Source organism: Notothenia coriiceps, unplaced genomic scaffold, assembly GCF_000735185.1.
Source record: "Notothenia coriiceps isolate Sejong01 unplaced genomic scaffold, NC01 NC01_scaffold00020475, whole genome shotgun sequence".
NCBI classification, from domain to species: domain Eukaryota; kingdom Metazoa; phylum Chordata; class Actinopteri; order Perciformes; family Nototheniidae; genus Notothenia; species Notothenia coriiceps.
In genome coordinates this window covers 330269-340499 of record NW_011353176.1, presented here as the reverse complement: position 1 = coordinate 340499, position 10231 = coordinate 330269, and the positions used below count along the sequence as shown (strand labels likewise).

General features: G+C 37.7%; 1 long non-coding RNA gene across 1 annotated transcript; it reads left to right on the top strand.

Moving 5' to 3' along the window:
* Positions 1 to 128: 128 nt before the first annotated feature.
* On the top strand, positions 129 to 6475 carry LOC104952738 (uncharacterized). The gene is made up of 4 exons (XR_799136.1): positions 129 to 276; positions 4429 to 4500; positions 4616 to 4716; positions 6176 to 6475. It is a non-coding gene; the product is annotated as an uncharacterized lncRNA (long non-coding RNA).
* Positions 6476 to 10231: the final 3756 nt, after the last annotated feature.

Below are 10231 nucleotides of genomic sequence, written 5' to 3'. Positions count from 1 at the left end.
GTTGAGCAGATGGTCCAATCAGAGCGTTTGAGAGGAGCGCAGCACGAGGGCCATACAAAGGCTCTTATTGGTTGTTTTGGTAAGAGCAACGTTTAACATTTTAGGGTTAATTTGGGGTTGTGTTTGACAAGAAGAGCGGTTTTATGGTGTAAACTTCCCGTTAAAAAGACATTTACACCACAGAAAAGAAGCGTCGAACAAATGTAAGGAGTTTAAGCTAGTCTTTGCAGCGAAGTAAAGTCCAGAACAGGCTGTTGTGGAGCATTTCTAATTGAGGTGAGCCAGGCTACTGACAGGTCCGTGAATTACCAGGAATCATTCAAATGTTAACCTATATTTGTGTCATGTTCTCTGCGAGATAAGCTTCCTTCTATGACCAATGGTTCGCAATTTGCTCAATGTGCTTTGGGCATTACATTATTATTAGAATGATTAGCATGCAAATCTTGTATAGCCCCTGGCACTGGCACAGGCACATCTACCCTTAAATTGCTCTTTCACACTCATTCACATTAGCTTTCTTTTGGTTGCATCTTATTGCAAAGCCAATAATCTACATAAATTATAGCCTGCATTCTCTGTGCCATATGCATTAGGAATAAAGTGAGACCTAACCAATGTATATATAAAAAGGTCAGGCTCACGTTGGCTGGACTCTGGCAGGAAGAAGTTTCTGGAAGAAACAAAAAATCTCAGTTAAAACTATAGTGTTGTATAGGACTAGCTAAGAATTGAAATGATCAGAGTTGGTTTAATACAAAGAAGATAATTTGGTGCCAATTCCTAAACAATTCTTCTTTTTATATATTTTAATTGTATGATACATTATACCAATCATTGCATTTAGCACAATTGGCCAAACTTGTAAAATATAAGCAGCCATACAGACACTTTGCCTTTCATGAAATGCAGTCTGAAATTGGCAAAATTATGATTTAAAGCCGATAAGTACAGAAACAATTTCCAATTTCACAATGGATGCATTGACAGAAAGTAAAAATGTCACAAATATTTTTCAATCTTCCTCAATGTGAGTATTTGCTGCTTCCTCTGCCCTTATTGTAAATTAAAAACACTAAACAAAGTCATTTTGGATTGGATTGGATTGGGGTTTTATACTGTTGGTCATGATAGATATTGTAAGACATTATTAGAGGCTGTTGGATCTTGTGGTTGGCTTATGCAAATATCCTTTACATTTGAAAGAATAGGTGATTAATACATTAATTTAAAAGATAATCACGAGGTTAATATACAATACAAATCACTTTGATTGCATCCTATATTTCAGAAACTGGAAATAATTACAAATTGGGCCAGACATTGAATGCAACAACCTGGAGACCTTGCAGTCCCCTTGACCTTCTTGTACCCTAAAATGGAGATTTACACAGTTCAGCTTTGCAAAATTCAGCTCAAATTACACTTGGTTGATGAGGCTTATGCTACAGTATATTGAATGTCATCTCAAACTTGTAAAATCTCCATGTCATCCTCTAAAATATAGAACGAGAAACTGGTATCACTCACTCAGCATTATCATGACTTTAATTACTTGTGTGACAAGTTGATGAGCATCGCAGCGTCTGAAGGTAAATGAGAGTCACAAAGTCTTGTTAACACCAAACAATTTTGGCATTACAGGTCTGAATCATTTCCTTATTGATTACCAGACTTTGTGTTCTATTTCACACTTGAATTAATGTCTCTCAGCTTTCCCACCATGCATTTCTCTGTGTCTCCCTCTCTCCCCTTCTCTGTGTCTCCCTCCCTGGCATGTGCTCCAGTTCATTATTTCAGTCATTTCTTGGTAATTCTTCTTGGAGTTGGCTGTTTAAAACTTAGAGCCTCTTATTAAGTTTTGGCCATGGCGGATAAGAGGCAGGACTGTAAGAGCACAGAGATAAACTAATCATCTTAAAACCCTAATTATTAGTATCTTACTGTGACAGACTGTTTTTGCGAGCCAGCCAAATTGAGCCTCAAATGAGGAAAGGCATATCTGTGGAAGTGGTAATAATTTTAAGTCATCTCGATCTGGCTTGGTGTGGCAGAATTCATTAGTGCAGATTAGCACTGTGTGTACAAAGTAAATGAGATATCTAATAGCAAACGCGGAGGTCCGGGGCTCTTAATTTCCCTCCGCATATGAGGGATGATGTTAAGAGGTGATTATTTATATTTTAACATGTGACTTCTGCTATGTAGATTTGTCACTTCTGCTCCTTTTACCAAGTGGTTACACTAAACAGTGTCACTAAACTGTTCACCTCTCACCTTCCTCTGGATTGCAGCTAAAAGGTGACGAGAACAAAACCTCAAATCAGATTAAACTGATGCAGAGGCACGCTGATTCTTTTTCGCGGGGACATGAAGGAAGTTAATTATGTGTGTAAGGAGAAGGTTGGGGAAAAAATAATAAGATTACAAAGAATAATTTGCTGATATAATTACAGCAAAATTGGGTACACACAATTGTAAAATACATGTATTGCTTGACCTGGGTTAGCCAGTGAAATAAATCCTCCTTCTATAGCCTTTGTTAATTTGTTTTTATCATCTCCAAGTGGTGTTTGTGCAGGCAGTTCAATTTGCATGTGTAATTCCACTGTGCAAATTGACAACAAGTAGATAATTCGAGGAAATAGGCTGGTTGCAGGCCCCTGCTATCTTCCAGAGCCTATTCATTTTGAGGAACCGCTGAGGCATGAAACTCATACATCAACTATTTCCTGACAACGCTTAGGCTTATTGTCCCCTAAAATGTCATTACAGCCATTATTTATGAAGCTAATTCATTTATTAAACCATATTTACTCTGACAGAATTTGTCACATTCTATCCATATCCTGAGCCTTGCTTCTGAACAATGTCTTACAATGAGTATGTGTGAACACGTACAGCCTCACAAAGTTTTGAATCAAGCATATTTGCCACATATAATAGTTTGAATATTGCGAGAAAATGGAAGTTGTTCTCTGTTTTATTGGCTTTTTCAGAAACTTTTCATGGCAAAAGCCTTGACATTTTGTCATAGAAGGCTGTGAAATTAGTAAAAATTGCAATTATGTTTTCTGAAAAGGTAATTGCGGTATGATTAAAGATATTGGAAGGATTGATAATTTTTCATCATTGATCTCATGCCTAAAATGCTTTTTGGGTTATTCCTGTTCCTGTATTGAATAATATTTAGGTTTTAGTGCATGTCAATGATCTGCAAAGGCATAAATCTACCTGAAACGCCTCCATTGGACTCCTTTGTTTACTTCCGTAACATAATTACATAACTATGTAACACTCGCGCTTCTATTGGCTAGTGCTCCGACACATACTGATAGGTGATAGGCTAAGTGGCAGGATATCTATAAGTGTTTGACCAATCACAACAGAGCCGGCCAGCTAACCAATCAGAGCAGACTGGGCTCTGGTTTCAGACAGAGGGTGAAAAGAGGTGCTGCAGCACAGGCAGTATGCGAAAAATAAAGAGCTTTTTGAACATTAAAGCATGGAAACACGTCACAGTAGAGACACAAATATGAACCTGAAAGTGAGCATAACCGGACGGAATATTTCTGTTGCACCACAATCCTCAATTAGGAATAGTATTATCACGCATTTAGCTTGTAACACATATTGTGCTTTCTATTGCACTAGCCTACATGTATATTGCTCTAACATTTGCACTAATTGTGAAGCATTAGTTACAACCTGCCTCCTTTTTTTGTCCAAACAGAGCAGAGTTAACATGAGCGTAATCAGATGGATTGCAGCTATTTTAGCGGCTCTGATAAATCCCCCTCTGACAGCCTTCTTCCCAAATGAGTGTGCATTAGTCACTTTTAACGCATTGCAGTCAGACATCTGAAGCTAAAGAGTTCTCGCGCCAAGCCTCCTGGCCTGTTGCTGCTGACTTATGGATCTGTCAGTTTAACACAGCACACTTCATGACACTGTGGATAATTTGCAATTGTGAGTGATGAAGTAACGCATAGGGGGGGTCATACATTTTAATGTTACATGTTCTCTCTGGATAATTCCGTCATACCATTCTCCTGAATCTCTTTCTTTAGACTTACCTGTCACCCAAAAGCACTTATCACAGCAGTGGTGATGAGTTGTGTTTGAACTGTTTTACAATATTGATTTGGAGGCATGACATTTTAATTAATACTGGGTGTTAGCTGTCATATAGGCAGCCAGCCTTATTGGGCGGAATATGAGACAGGCGAGGTGGGAGCAGCGAAGATAAGACTAAAGTACTTACTATGAAAAGGCTGTAAAAAGGGATCAATGTGGAGGGAGAGAGACAGTCATGGGCTGAATTTAAGGTGGAAAAAAAGCCTGTAATATCTGTATTTCTGTCAAGGTCTATTCTCTGGCCGATAACACAAATCATTGAGACACAGCGTGGCCTCTGTATTTCCACAGGTTGCGGAGTACACCATGTTATTGGGAGTCTGCGGTGCCAGCGCGCTAAGAGACAACCAGGGGGGAAATTAGGTAACTTTGTAGCACTCCATTGAACAGCAATAAGCTTTTAGGGCTTAGCGAGCATAAACACATTAAACTGATGAGATTCATCAGCACTCTTGTGTCAAATATATTGTGCCCACAGGCATAGCTCAGCGGCAGCAGACTGCAGAGCGGGAGGAAGGGATGGAGACAAACCAGTCCCGTGTCCTCCAGATGTCCCCTTCTTCACCCGGACTGATGCAGGTGATCTTTTAGCTGAAATATAAACCTTAAAATGTTGTTATTAATATACCATTTCATCCTTGGAATAGCAGAAATATTTAGCCTGGGATTGTAGGGTATTTCAGTTCAGGGGTAAAACAACAACTGCAATAAATCAATGATGATGAGTTACTTTCTGATAGTTGAATTCAATATGTACTGTATTTAATATGAACAATAACAGTAAGGGGTAAACAAAGGTATTTAAAAGTAAGGTTATCCCAAAGCAGTGACTCAAATCTACACACTTACAATTCATAATCATTTGTTAAAAGATACATTATTTGAAGGATGCATAGTGACATAGGGCTCAACAAAGACAACAAGCTAAACAAATGATAATATCTTTGATAAAGTAATACCTGGACAGCAAATTGTCTACATGGTTGTGGTTACATAACAAAAAAGATATTCTCTATCTATTTAGTATGAATCATAAGAAAAGGCAATCCCAAAGTAGCATCTAAAATCTACTCGCTTAAAATTAATAATTGACGATGAAGAGATACATTTACTAGAGGGTGCACAGAGACATAAAGCTAAACAAAGACAACAAGCTGAACTACTGGTACAAATATAAAAAATATAATATACAGATAATAGCTGGGCAGCAAATTGTCTACCGGGTTGTAGGGCTGCTTGATTATGGCAAAAATCATAATCTCGATTGTTTGGGTCAATAATTGATTCCACGATTATTAAAAACGATTATCCATTGACTTTGAAAACATCCATTTATTGAAAAAAAAATTGAACAGTATGTTTTTAACAGTTGATTACCCTGAGCTTTAAGCAGAATTCAACTGAAAAATTAAATAATAATTATAATAATAAAAAAATAATAGTTTTATTTCGATTACGTTGTTTTCGTAATCATTGCAAGCCAAAATCGTAATTGCGATTAAAATACGATTAATTGAGCAGCCCTACCGGGTTGTGTTACTGATCCAAAAAGAAATAATGATTGTATAAATAAAAAGAAGGGGATTAATGTGCATATATTAAAGGTAGTTTATTCACAGTGTATGCATTCTGCTCCCTCCATACGCCACTAAAAGGATATTATGTACATGCCATTGCACGAGGTTTATTACAGATTATACATACAAATATGTACAAATATGTGGAATTTGACTTGACTAATACACTACAACTCTGAATCAAGGTGTGTTTAATCTCACCCTGGCAGACTAATTGTGGTTGTAAGTGAACAGCCATAAAGCCAACCTTTAAACGGGAGCACGCGAGGCATTTGTTCACTTGCAGCTAGTTCACCATTTGATGTATAATTGGTGTAATCTCAGCGCCGCGAAGCTGGAGGACTTTACCCTGATGAAGTGATACATTTAAATTGAAATATTTCTTTCTCAAAGGTAAGAAGGCCCCCTTCAACTTCATTTCACCATTTATCTGTTGTCTCTTCTTTTCCAAATCGCTGTAGCCTCTTGCCTTTTGGATAGTTTCACTGGAGGCAACCAGATTGGCATGAAATGAGCTCAGTTTGACTCGTTATACGGTCCAATCAGATGAGCGCAGATTTCATCTCGGCTGGCCCTGCCCTCCCAGAATCCGACCCCTCGGATGAAATGGACTACATATTCATAGGTTCACTTGCATGGTTGATTATGACGACGAAGATGGAAGGTACAACCTTTCTTCTGTTGTGCGAGAATGAAGATTGGAAATTGAATATGCATTTCCCCCACTGATTGAGTAAAAGGACACAATGACATGGCACCTATCGTTCACCATTCCAAATTAAATTATGAAGAAATCACATTTGCTTTTACACAGACATTATTTATCCCATTCCGCAGTTTACTTTTTCAATATTCAATCATCTCCAGCAGTCTACTTTACAATCCAAACTGCAGAGCTTGTTTTATTTTGTAGCTAAACAGTGTTAGTTCCCTCGTAACTATTCATTACCTTGCCTGACATCAATAGATGCCTTGGAATAATGGGAAATATGACCTGATCAATTAACTATGATGATAACATCTGAGGCTTAAATGCCATCTTTAATTACATGCAGACTTTAGAACACTTTCAACTTGTCTTATTTGCATAAATAGAGAACAACTATCCATCAAAACAAAGGCTTCCTGAGAAGAGAGGCAAGTATGTCTAGGATGCCTAATCAATATTTTAGAGTTTTAAAAAGAAAATAGGTCAAATGCTTTGCCATACTAATTTTATGTATATAATGTTTTCACCTTATCAATGTAAAACAATGAAGCTGTGGCAATTTCCCCTTTATTTGATTTGAATGTCAGAAGTGATTGTCCCCTGCAATAGTTCAGCATTTTTAATTGACCTAATGGAAAAATAGCAATTTAAAAACAGGGCAGTGGTTAGTTCCTTGATAAGACACATTTGTTTTAGTTGTACGGAAGCAAAATACTGATGTTAAACATTGTTTTCTTTTAATTATGTGCATTGGGCACCAAGGACTAAAAATATGTGGTTGGTTGAAGAGATTGGGAAAAGAATGTCATTTCCAGTTGTTATGCATTATGAAAAGGAATGCACAAAAACACTACGATACGTTTGCTAGTTATGTTAACCCTCCTTTATGATAATGAACGGCAATGGCAGTTTCTCAGCACAATTTGATCTCAATTGTCTCCTTATGTGCATCACTGTCATTTTCAGAATTCTGTTTGCCTATATTTAATTCTATTGCAATTTTAGAAAAAATGTATAATTCCTTTTTCACATAAAAGCCCAATGCTAATTAAAGTTATGCGCACCTTCAGTAAGTTCACAGGTAAGCTCTCCATCACTGCACCGTGGCACAGGAGGAGGAAAAAAAGCCCCCATATTGTGGAAATCTCTGTCTCCTTAGAGAAAAAGAGGGGGGAGAGAAAGTAGGAATGCCTTGCCTTCCTCATTACACTGCTGTCATTTACTCTTCATCCCCCCTACTCTTTAGTGGCATTAAGACGGGATGTAAATTTGACAGTTAACGCTGTTAGAAAATGGCTAGTTCAAGAAGGGCAGGAATTAGAGATGGGCATTAGACGCTGATAAGCTCCTTTCCTCTGCCGCGGCGGCTGCTTAACATTCATGGGAAAGTCATCATCAAACAACGTTATCGCAGCTCTGTTGACGGCTGAGGAACATCATCACTATGATAATTTTTTTTATAGCTGTGAGCCAAAAAAGCACTCTTTTATTTCAGCAGTTTGTTAATGAGATGGGAGCTTGTTGGTATGGGCAAATGCAAACTTGCCACTCTCCAGCGTTTGTTTGAGTCCCCCAGCCTCCCCCCACGCCTCCCACAGCACCCCCTCCACACTGTTTAATGTTGCAGGGAGTGGGGGGAGAGGCATTTTTATGTACTCCTTTCGAAGTGCTCTGTGTACATTGCTGAAGGAGGGCCTTTATGTGTACCTTTGCAGATCAGTCGCTCAAAGAGAGGAAAACACGGTTATATCAACAAACGCTCTCTGCTAACAGCCCTGTAGCTGGCACCTGCCACTCACCTGGGATTTAGCCATAGATCTGAATAGAGGCAGAGTGTTGATGGTTATTGAAGCTGAGTTAACTCCCACCAGCTATAAGCATGTGATAGGCTCTGCTTTTAATGATCAAAAGGCTACTTAGACCGGTGGATTTTGAGGCCTTCAGTAATTACGGTTATAAATCATTTGCATTGTTTCTTCCTATTCATTCATTACCGCTCCTAACAGCTCGGTTCAGAGGTTTCACGCACCCTGTTACCACTGGAGCAATTCACATGGCTGCCAAGGCTAAGCTGCTTTCCTATGGATAGGGATGCAAACTGTGGACTGCAGATACTAGAATCTGATTTTGGCTTTAGCGGTGTTTGTGGAGTGGGTTAATTTCATATCAAATCCTTACCAGGGGAGATGACAAATCATCTCTTACTTGCTCTAATTACTTCTAAAAACTTTTTGTTCGCATTACGGTTAGTCAGCAATGTTAGAGGATGAAACCCAGATGAGGATATGTCATGTTGCGATTATACTGCAAGTGCACATAAAGTGTATGTTTAAAAATCGTAGAAGATGCACCGGTCATTTGGCAGAATTCACTGTCAGAATAAGTGAAATGATCCATTCCTAGTAACCCAAAGTATCAGTAGCAATTTCTTTAGACAGTCTGTTTCAAAATACGAAGGTTGTTGCATAAGTACATTTATATAAATTACATTCAGAAACATGCAGTTTAATTATATTGTTGTTAAAGTAGCAATACAGTCATTTGGTTTTATTTCACATTACATCGAATATGTTTGGATTTAGCTTGGACTTGGAAATACTGGAATAGATATTTTTCCTTATTTTCTGACATTTTATATAGGCAAAACTATCAATCTAGAGAATAATTGGGTTAAATAATTGTTAGTTCTAGCCCTAAAAGCTGAGACAAAGATGAAAACTAAGAACAAATAACTCATATCTGGACAACCACATGATACCCTATTGGAGGTTATAATAATCAGGATAATTATCCAGTGAATATATATCATTCACATCTTTCACTTGGCATTAGAGCTGCATCTGTCAGTTTGTTTGAATTCTTGTAAACCTATGAGACTGTGTGGCAAATCACAGTAATTTAAGTTTCTTCAGGCTGACACGGAGTGAGCCCTCAGAAAAGATTTGTTTTAAACATTTTCTGGCACACAGCACCAACATGTCAAAAGCAGGTATAAGAACACGTGAATGTGCCTGTCTGCACAATGCACCGGGGCGCTCTGTAATCATTATGGCAGATGTAAAAACCAGCAAAAGTCAACATTTTCTGGCATGGAATTACTCTAGACGTAGGATCATGCATAAAAAATGTAACATGTCAATTAAAATGCTGTGCTCTTACGTACAGTACTGTAGTGTTCAGAAGTGTTTTTCACAGCTTTCTGACACAGAATTCATAATGATGATTGCATGGTGCCTCAGTTCATTAGAATTCAGCAAATGAATTGAAATAAAAAAAGGAAGACAGAGCAACAGCATTTGTGATTTATACTTGCAAAAAACATAGTTTATTGTAACATTAAGTGCAATCACTTAAAAAATAGATAACTTTATAAAACAGTTGTTAATTTTTTTAGGGTATGTACGTATAGTTAGCTTTGACAATTAAGAATTACAAGATATATGTTATTATGACACAAAATAAGAATGCATAATGTTTGACCAAACACACTGTTATTACTTTGTCTGCAATCAGGCCATACTAACACAGTGGACTTACATAAAGAGCACAGTATAACCTCCATAGAAATAATGTCATCTCGTAAATAATATAGAAAACAGCAATTAAAACGTTATTTCTGGGGTAGTTTATGAGTTAGTTTGATTTAGCTTTTCTAATGTTTTCATTGGGCAATGTGTACTACACCAGCATATCGTTGTGTGAGTCAGCTTGTTGTACAAGTTTGGAGTAATTTCATTCCTTGAAAAACTAGTACAATGCAAATGAATGGCAGATGTGCTGCAATCCTTTTGGATCCACAGTAATTCTG